The sequence below is a fragment of the Alexandromys fortis genome, unplaced genomic scaffold (genome assembly GCF_014885135.2).
Source record: "Alexandromys fortis isolate MF-2015 unplaced genomic scaffold, M_Fortis_MF-2015_v1.1 scaffold_273, whole genome shotgun sequence".
Lineage (NCBI taxonomy): Eukaryota > Metazoa > Chordata > Mammalia > Rodentia > Cricetidae > Alexandromys > Alexandromys fortis.
The window spans coordinates 212,099-233,640 of NW_026068145.1; the positions used below are offsets into that span (position 1 = coordinate 212,099).

Consider the following 21,542-nt stretch of genomic DNA (forward strand, 5'->3'; position numbering starts at 1 on the left):
TTTCATCAGAGGAGGCTCTCTACTGTGAATGGTGGAAGACAAGAGATGGGTGGCTGAGAAGAACTGTGCAGGAATGTTCAGTCCCAAACAATACTGTCCCCTGCCCTTAGAGGGAAGAACAAAAGATAACTGAAAACTGGAAGATATGGAGAAAAACATTTAAATACCATGATTTAGATACGACATAATCATTATACTCATGAATTCTTAGCAGCGTTGGTTACCTGAACTGGGCCTGTTTAAGACAAGGGCTGTCAATAGTCAGCCATGAATTGGGGCGGGGACAATACAGTCCTATAGCTCCCGCATGAACCACTGACTACTGATAGTTTCCGCGAAAGGGGAGTCATGACCTTCAGTTAGGGACCATTTGGTGAGTCACCAGCTCCAATCGATCCTTCCAAACTCATGGTTATACAGATAGTCCTAGCTATAATTCAGTGAAGCCAAACAAAAAGAACTTGAAGATGGGAAAGATATTCGCATATTATACAAGGAGGTATGCTGAGGTGGTAGGAAGTGGGCAAGAGAGTCTACGGGAACCTAAGCCTATAGCTAATTCATACCTAGTAATAACACTCCATTTTCCTTTCAAGATGGAAACAAGAAAACATTTCCCTTGTTGAAGGTCTACATTGTTCTGCAAAATGGTGGCATCTAAGTGTCATGGTTCTAAACTGCAAAATAAGACACTGGGATGAAATATGTAACATACACGGGGGATGCAGAGAAGAAAGCTGTTTCTCCAATTAATATGATTATCTATTTGTTAAAAAAAAACTCAGATCACAGAAGCACCCCCAGAAATAAGTGAGACTGATAAAGTCACAAGAAACAATTATGTTTGTATAAACTAATAATGCATAAATCAGCAACTGATATATAAATCAATACCATTTACTAAGCTACAAAACACATAAAATACTTATAAACAGGGTTAACAGTTTGAGCAATATTTGTGTGCTGAAAACTATAAAACACAGATGAGTGGCATTTAAAATGGAGTCAATGGCTGGAGAATGATACTTATTTTCATGGACTCAGAATCATATAGATATTAGTTCTCCCCTAACATGCCACATATCCAATATAATCCCAATTAAAATTCTCCCAACAATGTACAGGAGTCGATAAGCCGATCTGAAAATGTAGAGAGAAAACAAAGGAATTATCCAAAAAACTTTGGTGCAAAATCAGAGGACTATCCTATCAATCAAAGCACGTGGCATGGCAGTTGGGCCGCACGCTACTGATGAAGGGATCCACTCCCTACAGCAGGTCAGAGCGTTGAGAGACAGACGCCACGCACAGAAAGCCAACTGATGGTTCATAAATGAGTAAAACTAAATGGAGAGGTAAAATCTCCTTAAACAAAGGAAACTGAAATAATTTGACATTCAAATGAAAAATAAATAAGAAACCTATATTGCTACAGATTGGCCTACATCGAGTATATATGTCCACTGTGTACTATATCTGAGTAGGAACTAAAAATGGGCTGTGGACTTAAATATGAAGATGAACCACAAAATTGGGGGGGGGAACAAACAAAATAACAAACAAAGAACGAGAGACCAAACTTTTGTGATCATGTGTTAACTAAGATTTCTTAGATAAAATAATAAAAGTTGATGTACAGAAGAAAAGAATTATAAATTGGACTTTTTTATATCTCAAACTCAATATAAGGAAACTAAACTCAATTTTTTAAATTGGCACAGGATTTGAATATAATTTTATCAAAGGAGACATGTGAATTGCAAATGAGCAACTGAAAGGATGTTTAATATCATACATTAAGGAAATGAAAATTATACCCACAATGAGATACTACCAACAAACCTATCAGAACATCAAAGATAAAAATAAAAACCAATAACATATTGATGAAGTTATGGAAAATAGACAAAATGATTATAATTTTCATATTTTGCTGGAAGCAATAAAAAATGGTTTAGTCATATGCTGGTGGCCCATACGTTAATTCCAGTACTCAGGATACTGAGACAGGCAGATCTCTGAGTTTGAGGTTAGCCTAGTCTACAGAACAAGTTCCAGGACAGTCAGGAAAACTTGTCTTGAAAAACAAAACCAAAAACAAACAAACAAACAAAAAAACAAAAGAAAGGAATAAAGAAAAGAAAAGGAAAACAACAGAGCCACTCATACCAGGAAGTATGTACTTACCATGAGACTCAATTCCACTTTCAGATAATCACCCCGAAGAGATATAAACATGTTGGTACACAAGTGACGTGTCCACTTAAGGACTCTACACACCATTACAGCAATTTAATGAAGTCACAGGAATCTACAAACAGCCCAGAGGACCCCTCATCTTATGAATGGACGAGCAGATCTAATCATACAGTGAAATCATTTGCTTTGATGGTAAAAATTTTATTACTAAAACAAAAACAAATACAAAATTTTTAGAGTTGGGGCTGGAGAGATGGCTCAGTGGTTAAGAGCATTGCCTGCTCTTCCAAAGGTCCTGAGTTCAATTCCCAGCAACTACATGGTGGCTCACAACCATCTGTAATGAGATCTGGTGCCCTCTTCTGGCCTGCAGGCATACATGCAGACAGAATATTGTATACATAATAAATAAATAAATATTAAAAAAAAATTTTAGTGTTGAACAAGTCAAAAAAGGGGGGAGGAGATGAGCTACAGAAACATGCAACAATACACGTCATGTGCATGGTGACAGGTAAAACAAAATTCTAATTCCAAACAGTGTCTGAGACAAAGACTGAATCTCCATTGCCAAGAATACAAGGATGGTGAGGTCAGATGACTACAAAGGCAAGAGCTTATTTGTGGGGATAATGGTCGTTCTTTATCCTGATTGCTATGGTAATTATCATATCTTACATATTTATCCAGCCTCATGAAACTGTATGCTAAAAAGGGTTTATTATTATGCAAATTGCTTACTAAAATAGAATGATGCAAATTGTTTACCAACATGTAAATATTACTGCATGTCTTATTTATTTTTTTTGTTGCTGTGACAAATACCATGACTGATGCAGCTTATAAAATAAAGCATTGAATTTGGCGTGTGGAGAGTCCATGCCAGCAGGACAAAGGTTTGGCAGTAGAGCAGTGAGAGCTCACACTTTGCCTCAGGTAGAATGCAGGAGTAGGGCTGGAAATGGTGTGCCTCTTTAGGAAACCTCAGAGCACCCCAGTGACACACCTTCTTCAACAAGATGACGCCTCCAATCCTTCCCAAACATTTCCACCAACTTGGGACCAAATGTCCAAACATATGTGCCTAGAGGACCATTCTCATCCACATTGCACACAAATTACTCCTTTAATTGGCTTTGATAAATCATGTCTACTTTTATCCTTGGCACTGTTCTGGAAAGAAACCATCTATGTGAATAAGCCAGTGTAAGAGACTAGATCTGTCCTCCTGGGTATGGTGAACCTTAGTGTAAGAGACCTAGGTTAGTCCTCCCGGGTATGGTGAGTCTCTGTGTAAGAGGACTGGTCAGTTCTCCTGTGTATTCTGAGTCTCAGTGTAAGAGGACTAGGTCTGCCATCCTGGGTATGGTGAGTTTCAGGAAGTGGAAGCCTGTTAAATGTGAACTACAGACTGATTTTAACAGGGCATGTAACGATTCTATATCACAAAGAGCATCTAAAATGAGCTAAGAGTGCTACATTTATAAAAAGGTCTGGGTGCTTACTCATGATTTCTAAACTTAGCTCGTAGACCTGTGTTCATCTTCAGACTGGCACCAGACCATGCACAACTCTGAGCAATACTGACACAGACAGTTTCCTGGAATGATGATGTAATATGTATTTTCAATATTAAAAGTAAGCAATGATGAACACTAACATAATGTACAAGATAAAATATGGAATTTTTATTCAATTCATTTATTCCCTTAGCAATGTTCCTGAGCTATAAGAGGGCATTAAAAAGTAGTATGTAAAACAGAATCCTGTCTTTATTTCATAAATATATATGTATATATATATATATTTCACATATATAATTATATCAGTTGATATCTTAAAATACAAGTAGGTTTATTACATCTAAGTTTAATTCTCTTTGTATTTATTTTCTAGCTTATCTATTAAATACAAGTTCGAGGAAAGAGTCTCTGTTTCACAAGGAGTGAAATATTAGGTTCCACTTTATCTCAGAGGCCAAGCTTATCAAAGACCTATTCTTATGTGTTGTGGCTCACACCTGTAATCCCAGCACTATTAAAGTTCACACAAATGTATGCTGTGAGTTCCAAGCTGTCCCCCACAGGAAATTGCAGGGAAGCCTAGACTGAAAACCAAGACCATGCCTGGAATCAGATATCCTTAGTTCCTGTCACATGAGTAGAGCTCCAGGGGGACCAAGTCCCAGACTGCATGTTCTATAAAGTTTTGTTTACCTCTAACATATATCTACCACTATGATAACAGGTACTGCAGAGGGTACAAACATGTTGATGAATGTATACTGTGGCCTCAAAGACCTCTGAGAATTTGGGGGTTGAATGCAAGTTGGAAACAGAGGACCCCAAATAGCTCTATAGAACCAGGAGGTTAAAGGTGAAAAATCATTGTCAGTCCCATTCTGGAGAAGATGCAGCCATGTCATCAGAACATGGTCCAGCAGGAGAAAAGGCACCAAGTGGGGAATGAGTGCTCCCCAGACCACTGTGGTGACAATGAAGGTATATGTCTGGGGGGCTCTTTAGAGCTTGCCAATGCCTCTGAGTGTGGCAGCCAGGAATATAACACGAGAAGAAGGAAGGAAGCCATGTTGTGAGGATACGGCACAATGAGAATGGTACAGGGAGGGGTGAGGCCAGTAACATCACGAAGGGAGAAGGGAGAGTCTGACCGAGAACTAGACAGATGGAGAGAAGCCTAAACAGGGAGCAGCATGGCCAAGGTAGACGTGGTGAGACCCTTGGCCAGACTCTTTTTTTCTTTGAATGAATGAATGAAACCTCATCCAGGGAAAGAAAGAGGTGATGGTATTGTATTGCCTATCTTCAACACAATACACAGGAACAGGCCTTAGTTTGTCTAGAAGGGAACATTGCTGGCTGGAGGCAGAATAGAGGTAGAGTTAGGAGGGTCCTGGTTTGGGCGATAACAAAGTCTCACTAACTTTTTCAACTAAAGATTCCCTAAGAATCTCTCAGTATTCACGAAGAGAAGAGAGGCCCCAATTCCCAACAACTTCATTACACCAAACAAATGAATAAACAATTATATCATAGCAACTTAACGGCCACTTGACACAAAATAAGAAGCATAATTTGGAGGAACCCCTCTCATTCTATTCTTCACGGCTTATAGTTATTTACTAAGGGACATGTATACTTGCTGGGCCATACACAACATCCCTGACATACGTAACACACACTGGCAGGCAGGGACGTCTGCATTTCTTGTTCCATATGGATTTTCTATTATCCTTTCTGTTTGTCCAAAACTCTACCAAAAATAAACAAACAAAACTCAGAAAAACCTGCTTTGTTGAGACATGCACTAGCATGATCTAGTACTGACAGCATCTGTCAAATATTCCATGTTGCTGTGCGGCCTTCAAACATTTAGCATCTTCCATGGCTTTCTTGGGAGCCTGAACACACTGTTTGGGAGTGGCAGGGTTATGGGAGGAGAGGCAAAGATTGGGCATGAGGTCCCTTGAGATGGAGATAATGGGTGTCTTTAAGTATCAGAGCCCTTTTCTGACTAATTAATGTTGGGCATGAGGATCCAAGAGCCAGAAAGCTGGGTTGAGCAGGCGGCATGCTGCATAGCTTTGCACACTGAACAGCAAGTTTGGGAGTGCCAGTTCTAACCATTCTAGTTTACCTGCAGGGTATGAATGTCCCCAGCCCATTTGCCCCATGATTGATTAACCAGGGGAAATTATTGAAGAGAACATTAGCTAAACATTGACCAAGGTCACCTTTTAACCTTCAGGCAGCTTGCATTCAGTCAGCCTGTGCCACAGGCCCCAGAAATGGCAACACTGCACTCCTGAAAAAAACTAGGATTTCTTGGCTCTGAGCCTAGGCAGGCTGAGGATGTGTTGGCAGCCAGGGAGAGGTAAAGTCTGGAGACGAAGGAAGTGGGAAGGGGAAGTTTATATCAAAGAGGGACGCTGGGATTACTCATCGGTGTTGCCTGCAAAGAGAGGAGCACAGGTAAGTGATTCCCTCTGTGTGGTGCTTGGGCCACGACTCAGCCACAACGTTCAGATGACAGCGAAGGTCTCAGCTCCAGGACGCCCCATCTAGGTTCCTTCAGCAAAGACATGCAGGGAACTTACTGAAATACAGGGATGTACTCAAAGGAGTGGATCTTCATGAAGAAGGAGAAACCAAAAAATTCTCCTGCTTCTTCTTGCCCCTTTTTAAAAACCCTTCTCCACCTGGCTCCTCCCTACAACTTCCTGTCAGCTGGTTTCTGACGAGGCCTCCTGACTGCAAGTGAATTTTATTTAATCAAACACATCTTTGTATTATTACACAAATGTTCCAGAGCATAAACAAAAATAACACACCTTAAAATAACATTCTACAACATGAGTGCATATGTAAACGTGTGCATATGGAACGTTTCTTTCGTGAAACCATGTAAGATTGGAGTCTGGTGTGAGTGTGGCCGTGGTCTCCCTGATGAGACAGGGAGGGATCACGCCTTGCTTGTATCAGATTCTGGTGTTTCCAGGTCTTCCTTTTAATTGTGGCATGACGCCAGGCAGGAAGCTCTCCTTTCTAGACCCAAATATCTCTCCTTTCTCTTAATAAGATGCAACGTGTTGCGTTTAGAGCCTATCTGATTTAAGATGGCCCGCTCCTCTAGCTCAACTCGGTTACACCTGCAAAAACCCTTCTTCCGAAGAAGTCACATCCTGAGGATCAAGGTGGGCATGGACATCACTCACATGTGCCTAGTGTTTGGTTTCTTTGGGTTGACACAAAGAAGTGAAACAGGAAAAAGACGAGCTACTCACACAAGCAATGCCAAATGTCAAAGAACTGTCACCAGTGTGGGAAAGGGTGGGTCTTCACACAGACAGATGCACAGCCAGCTACGAGGACACATCTCGAAGGAAAAATACAGACGTCAGCTGGACTATTCTCTACCTAGAGCGAGAAACGAACAAGTCTTTGCGTCCTGTTTTCCAGATGGAAGGCTCGGCAGAAGCTTGCTGATGAGTGAGAGGAGAATGAGAGCGAATGGGACAGATGCTAGATTCCTCCAGTGACCACCGCGAGCTGGGAGCAACAGTGACTTTTCTGACAGGGATGAGGCATGTGGCTTGGCATTGCTGAATAGGAAAGATGGGTACATACAAGGGAAGGCTTCTGATATGGACTCTACCCTCTGGAGACAGCATCAACTAAGGTATAGTCTCTGAGGGGTAGAGGATACGGAGAGAACGAATGCCAGTCCGCATCTCCTTTATGCCATGGCTGTCTACAAGGCAGGAACTAAAAGCTCAGCACACACAATTCTATTCAAGCCCATGGCACACCCCTAAGAAAGAGGACTATGTTCAGCACTTCCTGAAGTCTGAGGGATTAGTATAAATTGATTACCTATAATTCTTAGTTTGTAAGTGACCATGACAGAACTTAATTGCAGGTCTCCATCCCACGCAAGGCCATGGTTCTTAATCTCCCTTTTCTCTTGACTCTCTCTTTTCTAAAAGTTTAATTATAGCATAATAAACAAAACACAAAATACACTATCTCGACCATCATTGTAATTCTGTAATTCAGTAGCACCAAGTGCATTTACACTATTGTCCAATGACCCCCCAGAATTCTTTTCTTCTTCCAAAATTGTCATGCTATACCTGCGAAACAAATCATTATTAGTTCCTTCTCTTCTGCAACTTTGAAGCCACCCTTCCACCTTCTGTCTCTATGACTCTGACTATTGCAGGTCCCTCCAGAAGGTGGATTCACGGTGCATCTGTCATTCTCTGGCTGTGTGGCTGCACATGGCACATCGGGGCTCAACAATCTTGAAGCTGTGTCAAAATGTCCTTTCTTTCGCATACTGAGTGATGTTCCAGGGAGTGTCTACCCCATGCGTTAGTCATCGTCTCATCTGTCAGTGGACACTTGGGTTGCTGCCACCATTTGACGACTGTGAAAATGCGGCAGTGAACACGGTTGCATGGAAATTCCCCCTTTCTTCCCCGATTTTACCAGTTTGATGTATCCAGAAGTGGAATTTCTGTCTCATATAAAAACCCTATTTTTAAATTTCCGTTTGATTTCTACCAACTTTTACATTCCAACAAACAGGGCACAGAGATTCCAATTTCTCCACATCCTTTTGTCTGTGCTATTCTGCTGCCCGTAAGCCACATCCCAATGACATGGGCTGCTAAATAAACCACTCCTCCCCACACCAAACCTATCCACAGAGACCTGTTTCTCTTTAGCTGTTCACAAAGCCAAGCAACATGGTGTTAGTGCTTAAGAAAACACACCCACTCTAAAGCAGGAAGGCATTCCAAGCCACCATGCCTGGGTCCTTACCTTGCCTAGGTCCTCACTGCCTGGACAGACCATCCTAAATCCTCTTCTATCCCCCAATACTCAGACAAACTTAGGAGAACACCCACAGGTGTCTCATGACCCCTTTTCCTGAGTACTCAGTTTCTTTTTCATTACCCATCCCGCTAGAGACTACACCGAGAAGCAGTGCCAATTGCTCCTTTGTCTGAAGGAAGGACATTTATCATTTGCTGTTCTAAATCTGAAAACATCATAACCAAGCCGTGGGCGTTGGCTCACATTACACTCTGTAATTTCAGTTAGCGAGTTAATGGGAAAGACGCATTAACATTCTGTTTGTGGTTTAAAATACATATTTACACAGTTTGACTTCTCATATCCCCAAACTTATAATTTATCCATCATTCCATTCCCTATTCTCTACTTTTAAACATTAGCTGCCCTCATTGAGGTGATGAAAGATGGGAGACAGGCAACGGTGGTTTTCATAGACACAAAGCCGACTGGCTCAAAGCAGAGTGGAGAACCCACATCCAGCGGCTGAGAAAGAAAAGGGCTCCGGCTGGGAGTGCTGAGCTAATGGGTTTATGGGGAACTGTTGCCTCCAAACATCACAGGCATGAGTGGGAGGGCGGGCATTTTGGGTTAACTCCACCATTCCATGTTTGGAACTGGAGTCACAACTGACAACGCATGCCCACAGCTCTGACACCCCCAACGACATGGCTGCTAAGGATTCCAGGAATTTCAGGAACTCCCTATTTGATTATCTGACATGTTTTACTATAAAGTCTAGAAATCTCTAAGTTTTTTACAAACGTATTTAAGATTTCTAACTCATTCTTTCTGTACAACATATTTGTATCCTCACATGTGTGTTGTTTCACAGGTGAATGTAGAAGCCAGATGGTAATCTCAGATGTGTTCCTCTGGTACTGTCTATCTTTGTTTTTGTTTTTGTTTTTCCATTTATGTTTTTGATACAGAGTCACTCATTAGCCTGGAATTCACCAAGTCAGCTAGGCTTCCAGGCCAACATGTCCCAGAGTTTGGATTACAAGCACACCCCATCAAGCCCATCACCTCAGTTGCAGGGAATTGAACTCATGCTCTGACACTTGCAAGCAAGCATTTTACCACCTGGTCAGTCTATCCAGCAGCTCTTCTCCACCTCCTGCTCACATTTGCTTTCCATGCCCTGTTTCCATATTTGATCAAGCCGTATAAGAACTCCTGCACAGTAGAAAGAATGTAGACTGTGCAGTCAGACAGACCTGGGTTCGGAACCTGGCTCTACCACTGGTAGCAACCGTGGGGATGTGGATAAGTCTTGAAATTCTCAGTCTGAAACAGATTGTAGACAAATACCACCCTCTGAGTGTCAGAGCATAGCATAACACTTATTGTATCTCATAAGATTGCCCTATAATTCTGTACAAAGCTTGACATGGGACGTGGCTTTTCACCTACTGCCTCTCTCTGTTGCTCATTGATATCTAAAAAACAAACACTAAACATTTGGGACATTTCAAATCACTCATGGGGCAAGGAGAAGCATTGTGTTCTGCACCTTCATTGAGAAGAACTGGGCAGGCTGCTGTCTAGAAAGAGAGCCAAAGATGGAGAACGGATCCTACCAAAATAGCAGACTGAGACGGGGAACGGATCCTACCAGAATCAATAGACTCACAAACAGGAAACAGTTGAACATCAGGTTCTCGGATGTGGGAGGAAAGAAAAGACTCTTGACGATTAAGTGAAGGAGTATATTTTAAGATGATGGAAGAATTATTTTACTGACTTTGAAATGACCAGTACATTCCTAAAAGGTTTACACAAGCTCACCAATAATAGATTCACAAGGCACCAACTGACTGACCATCTTAAGTAATTAAGAAACAAAGTGTGTGCTTCCCAGACATCCCCTCCCCCACTTTTTAAGATCCAAGCCTCCCCCTTCCTGGCTATCCATTCAGATTTTGTTTTATTGCTTCTAACGCCTATGATTTTCCCTTGGGGCCTTACGGCTTATTAAAGTCCTACCCTCAAATCTCAAGATAAAGTTTTTCCAAAGAGCAGACAAATTCTAATGGACTCCCTTCTGAATTCAAAATACAAAGCTCTTCAAAGAGCAGGTAGCTCCTTCAGGGAGAGAATGTCCCTTGCTCTGTTCCTACAGCCACCACTTCCTGTTCTGGAGACAGAAAATGGAGAAGGAATGGGGAGAATAACATGTCCTGTCCTGACTGTTGAGATTCGACTGTCACCAGGCTCTGCCACAGCACGGCAGCAGCAGATCAGCCCTTTGTCTACCAAGCTTAGGAGCCACTGCGTATCAACTGCTCTTGATACATTTTCAAATATGAAGGCAACCAAAGGTGGTGTCATTGAGTAAGAGTATAATAACAGAAGGTTTGTCTTTCCTTTGGGACCTCTGAGCCAATGGGGTTTTCTGAGTCAATGAGTTGTTTGTTTTGTTTTGTTTTTTTCTGGTCTGCACAGTAAGGCCGTAGGCCCTGATGCTTCCTCCCACACGAAGCCTTTCATATAGCAAACCTGAACCTTCTGGCAATCCCCACAATTTCTTTTCTCTATATAGTCACAGTCTCCACTTCTCTCTGCAGTGGCTTTCAGAGACCCAAACAGTGTCCAAAAATGATTCTGTGTGACCAAACTTTGTGGGTCATCTGTGAGTTCTGTGACTCCTTTTGAACACTCACCCACCTAGAGTGTGGGCAGCAACGCCCTCTTTCCACCAGAGACCAAGAAGATAATACATTAGACACCAGCATCTAGAGCAACCTCAGACAGTGCAGTACCCTCTCTGTGGATGATCCTAAGGTCACAAAGCAAGTATAGGTAAAAGCCTGATCAGTGTCCTCAGGCCTATAGGCCCAGCATGAGACATGTCTTTGCTCTGTATGGCTTCCCAGAAGAGACAGTTGGTATCCAAGACTGTCTAAGCCCTTGCCTGAACCATCATCCCCATGCAGTTCCTCCACCTGACAATGGGGTGCACTGGTATGCCACTTTACCCCATCCCCAGGCTGATCTGCATGTCCTCCAATGCTAGAGGTGATTTACACAGCCTGCGAGAGGATTTTCCAAGAAAACACTCCACATAATTGGCCTTTGGTTGAGCTCTCCGGCCATGATTTATTTGTCTAGGACAAGCCAAGGAACGTCTCTCTCCACCTCTGCAAAGCCTCCGGTCCTGGCCTCAAAGTTCAGCAAGTTTCTGGCCAGAGAATGTTCTTCCTCTCCTCCCACTCAGCCTTTTTTCCCTGTGCCTTGCAATCTCATTTGCTAAATATACTAAACTGTCTGTATACCCCGGTCTGCAATTCCAGAATGTGCCTGGCTTCCCTTGGCTGGGAGGGTCACTCCTAAATCACTCTGCTGGCAGCTGCCACCCATTTATATCCATGACCCAAGAGGACTGAAAGGGCAGGTTCTTCCACAGAGATGCCTTTCTATCTAGGCCCCTGGGTGCCAGAAGGCACAGGCTGCCTTCACTCTTCCACCCCATACAAACGCATAGGCACATGGTCACGTAGTAGGAAGGGAAAGTACTCAAATGCTCAGAAATGTTCAAGGAACAACTTCCAGCTTGGTCACTTGTTTGTAATTGTCCTGGGACCATGGCCTGAGCTAAACAGCTCTAAATTCAAGCCCTGACAGTGCAAGGAGGGCCATTGTAACTGGAAGACATCAGAACTTGTAGAAGAAAGGGGTTGAGCAATTTCTCTGCCTTGCAAACAGCTTTTGATTTCTACCAGCCCCATCAACAGAGTCACTCCCAAGAAGCCCATGGAGGGTTTCCCGAATTGTGAAGCAGCCTCTGGGGAAAAAGTTAGAATGGGTGAGGCAAAGCAAATCTCCTTTCTAACAGTTTGGAGGGTGCCTATTAAGCCTCCCCTTCCCTGCAGGCGTCTCCTGCAAAGGAGGGCTCTAGAAAAGGGGCCTGGTCAGAAAAGACATTCCAAAACGTCAAGGACAACCTCCAACCCTCCCCTACCACACACACTCTTTTGTGTGGCATGCATGTGTGTGCACTCGTGTGTGTGTGTGTATAAACATATGTGTGCATGTATGTGTGTGCAAATGTATGTGTGCGTGTGTGTATGTGTGTGTATGCATGCATATGTATGTACTTGTGTGCGTGCAATTGTATATATAAACATGTGTGCATGTATGTGTGTGCATGTGTGGATGCATGCGCGTGTATATATAAACATGTGTGCATGTATGTGTGTGCATGTGCGCATGAATGTATGTGTGCATGTGTGTATGTGTGTTCATGCATGCATGTGTTTGTGTTTTGTGTGTGTTTGACAGGAACATGTACATGTGTGTGAATGAAATGGCTGGAGGACAATTTCAGATGCTGTTTTGGATCATCCACACTATTGTAGTGTCTGCTTGTTATTTTGCTCTTGGTTTTGTTATTCTCCAGACAGTCTCACTGGCCTGAACCTTTTGTTCACGGACAGGGTGTCTTCAGGTGAACTTTTCCTTACCAAGAAAAACATGGGAAGAAGGGATTCAGGATTGCTAGGAGAGATGCTCAATGTTTGGTCCTCGCAGGAAGGACTGTTCTCCTTTGGACATCTCCAGAAACCTCACAAAGCCAACCACCACCATAGTCCCTAGCATGGAAGTTCGAGGCTGGACAGCAAACCTCTCTTTAAGAACATGGGGTATCCCGAGGACTTAGAGAACAGAAAACCTTGCCACTCCTATAAGCTAGAACCATAAAGCAGATAAGTGACCCCCACTTCCAACACAGTCCCAATCAGGCCATTTTTTCAGGAGTGAGTGGGACAAACAGACTTGATCTTGGCTGGCGAACGAGGCTCACTCCTCCCAGCTGCTCCAGGGGACTGGAGGAAAACACAGCCCGAGATTGCATTACCAATTTCTGTGGGCCTAACACAATGAAAACCCACATCTAATTTGTTGTCCACTGTCCCTCAGGTCCCCTTCAGCATCTACTGCTTTCCAAATATCTTCCTCCCATTGAATATCTGTGTTTCAGATTATTCGTCCCCAGATGTATTAGGATGCATTTACTGCAGCTGCCTCTCATCTAGCGATTTCCTGTCCATATGCCTGACAGCTCCAGGTCCCTTTATGTCACATCTCTGTCATTGGTAAGGTTTATAATACCTCTCCATTTAGGGACATATACAGATTTAATTAGCATATTCTTTACAACCTTCCCTAGGTTATTAACAAGGATACAGAGCACAATGGATACAGCAATCCTGGTGGCACCTGGTGGCCTCTGCAAGGCTGCAGTGAAGAAGTCCATTCACTGCTCTGCAAGGGCTCTGGATGAATTCCCTTCAGCATGCAATAGGCTGAAGGATCCTTGGTCTAGTGTAATGAAAATGACGTTGAGCCAAGACCAGGTAAAGTAGATTCGGGTCCCAGCTCTGCTAGTGATAAACTGTGACCTTGACAAAGACACTTCCCTGTTTGTTAGTTAGGAGTAAAGAAGGCCGGCGAAGTCTCATAAAAGGTGGAAGGGAGATACTAATTCCTCAGATGCTGCCAAGGACAGCTTTTTACTAAGTTGTTATTATGGGCCAGCCAGTACCTTGTATATATTTCTAACCTTCACCCTAAACCTGTGAGATTAAATGCAGCTTACATTCTTCTGAGAAGGAAACCAAACTGAAAGAATCATAGGACTTGCCAAAGGTCACAGTGATTTTTTTAAAAGTTCTTTTTAGCCAATGAGATGGCTCAGTAGGGAAAAAAAAAAAGCCCTTGCTGTGGTGGCTAAGGATTTGAGTTTAGTTCCAGGAAACCAAGTGGAAAAGCCGTATGTGGTGACTGCATCTTTGGTCTCAGAGTCCCGCAGTGAGATGGGAGGGGCAGCATGAGAATCTCATGAGCAGTCACTAGCCTGTGGTGTCCACCAGGGCAACACCAAGGAGACCATCTCTCAACAAAACTAAAGGAGAGAACCGACTTCTGAAAGTTACTCTCTGACCTTCACAGGCATAATGTGGCATGAACACACACACACACACACACACACACACACACACACAAATAAAAAGAGCCAATAAAATGGCTTAGTAGGTGAAGGGCCCTGCCTCCAAGCCTGATGACCCGAATTCAATCCCCAGGAATCACACGGCATAACAAACAAACAAATAAATAAAATATAATAAAACATTAAAACCAGTGTCTTGAATCTAGTTTTTGCAGGTTTGACAAAACACATGATTCCTAATGAGCTGAACCGTCGCAATTCAAAGAAAGCAGGCGATGTCTAAAAGAAGGGCTCCTGCCCCATCAACCCCTGCTTTTCCCGTCTCTTTGAACAGTTGTCTTCCCTCGACTTGACAGCCTAGCACACCCAAGTCCTCTCTCTATCAGGCAGAATGGCTCAGTGTTCAGTGACTCGAGGCCGGCTGAAGTGCTCCGTTAGCAGGTGTTACCAGGGAGGGTGCCATGTTCTCAGACGAGGTCAGGAAACAATGTCCAGTCCACTTCTTTGACCCATGAAATATATTGTCTTTCATTTTCCAGTGTACACTAGATGGACGGGTCCCAAAAACAAACACAGAACATCCCACACCTGACTTTATTTAATCTGAGGAACTTATTAGGTAAACATTTAAAAAAAAAAAAAACAGCCCTAGGCAGGAGATGAATCAGTCAGCAAAGTGCTCGCTGTGCAAGCAAAGGGACTTGAACTTGGATGCCCAGCACCCATGTGCAAGCCAGGCATGCGTCTATGCAAGCCCAGGGCTGTGGATACAGAGCTAGGGAGATCCTGGAGCTGGCCAGACCGTCCTGCTGGGCTGCTGACTTTCAGACTCAGTGAGAGAATAGGCTCAATGCACAAGGTAAGGGAGTGATTAAGGAAGATGTCTGACATCAACCCCTGGTCCCAAACAATAAAATAAATAAAAAAACTGAGCAATATTCCATTACTAGACTTTAGGAAGTAGTGAAGAAATGGATAAAATAAAATGGCAGGCTGTCTGAGAGCCTGCAGCCTACTGATGGGCTCTTGCCTACCGCAGGTTTAGAAAGGCACAGGCCACTGGAGGAAGCCCTGGGCCAAGTGCTGTGTCACTCAGCCTGGCTGGCAGCTCTCCACATCCGAGGCCTTGATTCCAAGGGATCCAGGGAGGGCTTTCAGTTATTTTCCTTAACCTCTTTTAATTATTTGTTTGTTTGTTTGTTTTTCCTTTACTTCCCACTTCCCAACCTCCAGGCCTACTCTGATATTAAAATGAATCCTTGAAAATGATGCTTTTGGCTTGGTTTCTATGATTTTTTAAAAATTTTTATTATTTTTTATTTATGAGCATGTGTGTTTGTTACCAAGGGCAGTGTCCACAGAGGCCAGAAGGGGATGTCAGCTTCCCTGGAACTGGAGTCACAAGTGGTTGTGAACTGCAGTGCATGGGTACTGGGAACAAAGCTATGATCCTCTGCAAGACCAGCAAGTGCTCTTCACCACTAAGTCACTTCCCTTTCCCCATTTCTGTGAGTTTTGATATATGTAAAGCGCTGTGTGTTCCATTTCTTAGTTTTAAAATCAAGTGATCTGTTTTGCACCCATGTTATAAAATAAAAGTTTTATTATTGTTAAAGTATAGTGAACCCAACAGAACAGGAGGGGGGCATGGCAGCCACTGAGAAGTTCAGGACTCGCAGCTATGGAAAGGACGGGGCATGCTAGGCTATGCTAGATCACCCAGGGAAGCACCAAGGTAGGTAAGGGACAGAGAGGGTAGAGACTTTGCTGTGGTTTGTGCAGAAATCAGTTTTAAAAAAATGTAAGGTTATGTAAATAGGCCTGGGACTGAGCAGTTTGAATCATGTCAGTGAGCTTTGGGGTGTCGGGGGTACCCCTGGGAGGGTTGGCATAGAGGAATATGTCCCCTAGAACTGGATGGAATCCTCGCTGGTTGGTCTGTGTTTGAAATGCACATTCCTGGGTAACTTATTTGCAATATCCTAGAATTACCTAGCTCTGGGACGACAGCCTTTCCCTGATCAACCAAGTCCCAGAGGCCAGAATATCAGAAATAAGGAAAATATAATCAATACAATGAAGCCCATGGCAACATGCGCCCACCAGAACCTCCCTACAAACGGCTGTGCTGGGCTCAAGGCACCCACCACATTTCCTCCCCAGTCTCCCGTGTTTCCTTCTACTCAAGGTGGCCTTCAGCTTTCCAGCACTACAAATAATCCTTTAATGAAAACCCTCATACACACCTCCTCACGGACCTATGTAGGAATTTCATTGGGCTATATATCTTGGAGTGGAATTGCTGGGTCAGGGGGTATGAGTATATTAATTCAACTCAGTGAAGCCAGGCTGCACTCTGGAATTGCTGCTTCATCCAGCCCAGCACGGACCCCCCACAATATCTATAATGCTTTTCCATGGTCCACTTTTGTAATTATTCCAGTCTGGTAAGCACAAAGTGATCATTTATTCTCATACCAATTTACATTTCTCTGATTTCTGCGAAATTTGATCTCATTTATTTTTTGTTCCCTGTAACCTCCTAACACATGCTTGCCAAATCAATTCCAGGTAAGCAATAAACACCTAATGGGAAATGCCGGAATAGGTTTTCTTTGAGACATGGTGATGCACAAGCTGCCTCCCTCTTGCCTGTCCCACCCTAAGTTCTTGGGCAAGGAGCTAATGATAGCAGGCATACATCTTTATGCTTTGATGGCTGAGAATAAAACTGGTGCAACTGTTTAGAATATAAGAAGTGAAGTATAGTGTAGCATATCATACAACATGCATGCATATGCACACAGAAAATGCAAATAAAATGTGCTCATCTGGTAACCACATATGTATTTATACATACGTATTGTACATACGGGCATTTCCCCTTCAGATAAACTACAAACTTAATTCTAAGTTGTGCATAGTCCTTTCAAATTTAAAACTGCAGAATAACCCTTGTAGAGATGAGCTGTCACTGGTCCCACCTTAGGCCATTAGAAGGGTTAAAAAGAAAGTGAAAAACTAAACCTAGTGTCTTCTAAAAAATATGTATCTTCCATAATGTATGATCCGTGGTTATCTGACCTCATATGAACACATACAACACACAGGCAATCAACTGGTAATACTTTCAGTTGGGAGGTTGGGGGAAGGAGGGAGAAAGAGAGACAGAGGGGTTAAGTGTGAATACTACAAACAGAGACATATGTAAAAATCTGGTGTGGACACTGGGAAGCATAGGAGAACCACCCGGACCAGTCCAGACATTTTCTCTTTGCTTTCTATTTCCCTCTCTCTTAAGGAAGACCTTACTGGAACTAGAGAAAGTGAACTGGCTGCTCCAAGCATGCTTCCCACCTAGGATTCTCAGATGGAGGTGACACGGTGTGAAGACCCACCCAACCTGAAGAACGAAAATACTCACCTGCTCATTTAAAACACAAGCAGACTCTGACATGCCACAGGCCTCTGGAAGGTGAATTTGCCTTCCAGATCACAGCTATTCTCTGCTCTGACTCACGGAGAAGGGACAAATGGTGCCCTGGGCACACTCATCCACACATCAGCCTGCAATTGCCAGTAAATCACCGCTGCAGTAGCTACTAGCATCCATAAAGCCTTTTGAGTTTTACAAGGTGTTTATAATGGGTAACTCACTATGATTTAGACAGAAAACATGAGTCAGCTCCTGAGACAAAGCTGATATGGGGACACTGGCCTTGTGGGATGACCTCTAGCAAGCATCCAAATAAATTGCAGTCTCCCTCTGGACCAAAGCTGGCCATTGTCTTGTACATATATTTTCAGAAGCTTGGCTGTGGGAGAACAGAGGCCTGGAGAATGGGGGTCTTCCCTAATGACAGGCCACAAAGAGAAAAGCTGTCCTCTCAGGGTAAAGATGAGAAATGATAAGTCTAGTGTAGAAGCTAAGCCTGGCTCATGGGCAAGATTAGAAACCTTTCCAGACCTCCATGTGAATATATATACATACATATAATATAGATAAAGATATATGTATGTATATATACATATTTAGTCTGTTACAAACTGTATTGTATTTTCTAGTATATAGAATATATATTTGTGTTTTGTAATATATATATAAGAAATATATTCCTATATGTATACATATATATTACAGTTTATAACAGACTAAGTCAAGAGAATTACAGAAGCTCCAACTTTGGGAAGAGAGTCCTAGAAAACAAAACCTGACTAGGAGTTTGAAGGATTGATGATGGCAAAGGATACTGAGTGTATTTCTGAGAAAAGGAAAGAGCAGGTGAAGACACTGGGTAGCCACTCCCAGCCTTGACTTAGATATTTTGTTATCAGGATTTCCTTTTTCTTCTCAAGCATCAGCTTTGATAATGGCTGTGTTCAAATACCTGAGATAAAGCAGCTGGAAGAAGACAAGCTTTAGTTTGACTCAAGGTTTTAGAGGCTCCAGCCCATAGTTGTTTGCCTTCATCCCTGTGGGTCTGTGGTTGTACAGCACATCATGGGAAAGAAGGATAGCAGAGCAGAATATCTCTTGTCATGATGACTGGAAAGCAGAGGAACCAGACAAAGGAAGAACCTAGAACAAGGAACCCCACCCCATGACCCACTTTATCAAATCAGGCCAAACCTTCCACAGTCTCCACCAACTTTTAATTGTCTATTAATTATGAATCTATAAGTGGTTTAATCCGTTGATTAAGGCCAAAATCTTCATGATCCAATCACTGAGAAGTTTAGTACCAAACCTTCAACACATGGGCCTTTTGGGAAACACTCCTATTGAAATCACAAGAGATACTGACAAGCACAAAACTTCCACCTATTAGGGATAGCTCACTATTATAAGCCATGTATTATTCAGGGACTCTAGAGGAACAGAACTTATAGAACTTAAATATATAATGAGATTTGCTAGAATGTGGCCCAGCTAGTTCAACAATGACTATCTACCAATGGAAGGTCTAACAATCCAGCAGTTGTTCAGTCCATAAGGGTGGACGTCCCAACTAGTCTTCAGTATAGACTTGCTGTGGGATATTAGTTTAAGATGTGTTATATTCATTATGATGTGGAATGCTTGTTTAATGGTGCAAAAATATGTTGAATTCTTTTACGTTGCATTTGTTTAACTCTGTGAAGCTATGTTACTTTACCTGCCTAAAAAAACCTGATTGGTCTAATAAAGAGTTGAAAAGCCAATGGCAGGGTTGGTGGGCAGAGAGAGAAATCTAGGGAAGAGGGCAAGGAGTGAGAAAAGGAAAAGAGGAGGACAACAGAGGCCAGCCACACAGTCACATGGCTAGTCACAGAGTAACAAGGAAAAAAAAGATATATAGAATAAAAAAGGTAAAAACCTACAGGCAAAATGTAGTTAAAGAGAAATGGGATAGTTTAAGTTAGAAAAACTGGCTAGGAACAAGTCAAGCTAAGGTTGGGCATTCATAAGTAAGAGTGGATGGATGGATGCATGGATGGATGGATATGGACTGGATTGACAGAAAAGATGGATAGAAGGGTGAATGAATGAAGGATGGATGGATGGATGGATGGATGGATGGATGGATGGATGGATATGGACTGGATTGACAGAAAGGTTGGATAGGAGGGTGGATGAATGATGGATGGATGGGTTTGTCGATAGATGGGTGGATGAATAAGAAGGCCCGAAACACTGATGTTAATGATTGGAGAAATGGGAAAATTAGTGAAAATCAAGACCTCCCAAAACAAGGAGGCACTCACTTAAACTCCTGTGGACATTGTGGGAGAATGAGACAAGGAAGACACGTGTGTTAATGCTATCACATTCTAGACAGATACACTACATCATTTAATGCCGCCTTCAGTTACAGTTTCTATGGGTTTCATGAGCTGACATCCTCTGGTCTGCCATTCCATTATGTGTGTTTCTGTCTAAACAGATACCGAAGAGCTGGGAACAGGATGGGAAACAGGGTAAGAAGAGAGGACAAGTTCTAATTATTTGAACCAAGATTCCAAATTGAGAAAAATTCTAATTCTTTATCTTTAAAAGGTTGATACACAGATCCTGGGTTTGGAATATTTCACTTTGAGACTTGGCTTTAAAATGCTCTCAATCTTGAAGCTACACTCATATTTCTTTCTGCTTTGCTCTCTAGGAGACATTGTTATTGAAGCTTGACAAGCTAAAAATTGTCCCCTTCATGAAAACGGGAAGATTTTAAGAAGCTCCTTATCCTCAAAACCCAAAGTCTCTTTCTTTTTAAAGACACCAGAAGAATGTCTCCTAAGTTTGAGATCTAAATGATAAGATCATCAATAAATGACAACCTCCCTGTAAAGGCTGGGAAACCATGACCTTGAATATTCTGCTTCCTTCTGCACGGCATGAGCTTGTGGCAAATCCAGAAGGAATCTGTCTCAGTTCATTTTTTAAATATGAATTTTTTCCTTCCAGTGGTCATGGCTAGCATAAATTGCTATTAGCCATGACAAAGACAGATAACCTGCCCTGCAGGAGAGGGAGAACAGAAAATCTGAACTCACTGTCATTTTCTTATAGCTTGAAGACCTTCTCCTGTCTGTGGTGCATCTCAAAAGTTCACCCTGCTACAAAGCTTGTTTTGAATAAAGGTGACATAAAATATCATTTCTCCCCTCTCTTGGAGAAGCTTCTGGTTGCCATGGACTCCTGGAAGAAGGATGGAGCCAGGCTCAGAAATTCAAAAATGGTCAATAGAACCAGTATGTGAGAATGCTTGCTTCTACTCCTTCCTCCCCCTCAAACTATGTTCCTGGGTCATTGGGGTACATGAGATAACTTTCTGAAGTATTTAAAGCCTAACTTTAGTGGTTTGAAAATGGGAGCTGAAGTGAGCCATACACATAAGGGTATACATTATTTCAAGGGCATGTCAGTGCCTCCCATGAGTACAAAAAAAAATCTGGGTGACATGGATCATAAAGAAGAATAAGCTGGGTCCAAGGCTAGGGAAAGTCAACACAATCTCCATCAGGCAGATTTG

At 42.6% G+C, this 21,542-nt stretch overlaps 1 protein-coding gene and 1 long non-coding RNA gene across 2 annotated transcripts in view; one reads left to right on the top strand and one right to left on the bottom strand.

The window, feature by feature from the left end:
- The window catches only part of Lrmda (leucine rich melanocyte differentiation associated), a gene marked incomplete at its 3' end in the record, with an annotated part of 791,991 nt that overhangs the window by 182,626 nt on the left and 587,823 nt on the right, over positions 1-21,542 (bottom strand). The gene's annotated exons all lie outside the window — the stretch shown is intronic.
- Positions 6,002-8,302, top strand: LOC126491354 (uncharacterized). The gene is made up of 3 exons (XR_007589380.1): positions 6,002-6,191; positions 7,179-7,398; positions 7,942-8,302. It is a non-coding gene; the product is annotated as an uncharacterized lncRNA (long non-coding RNA).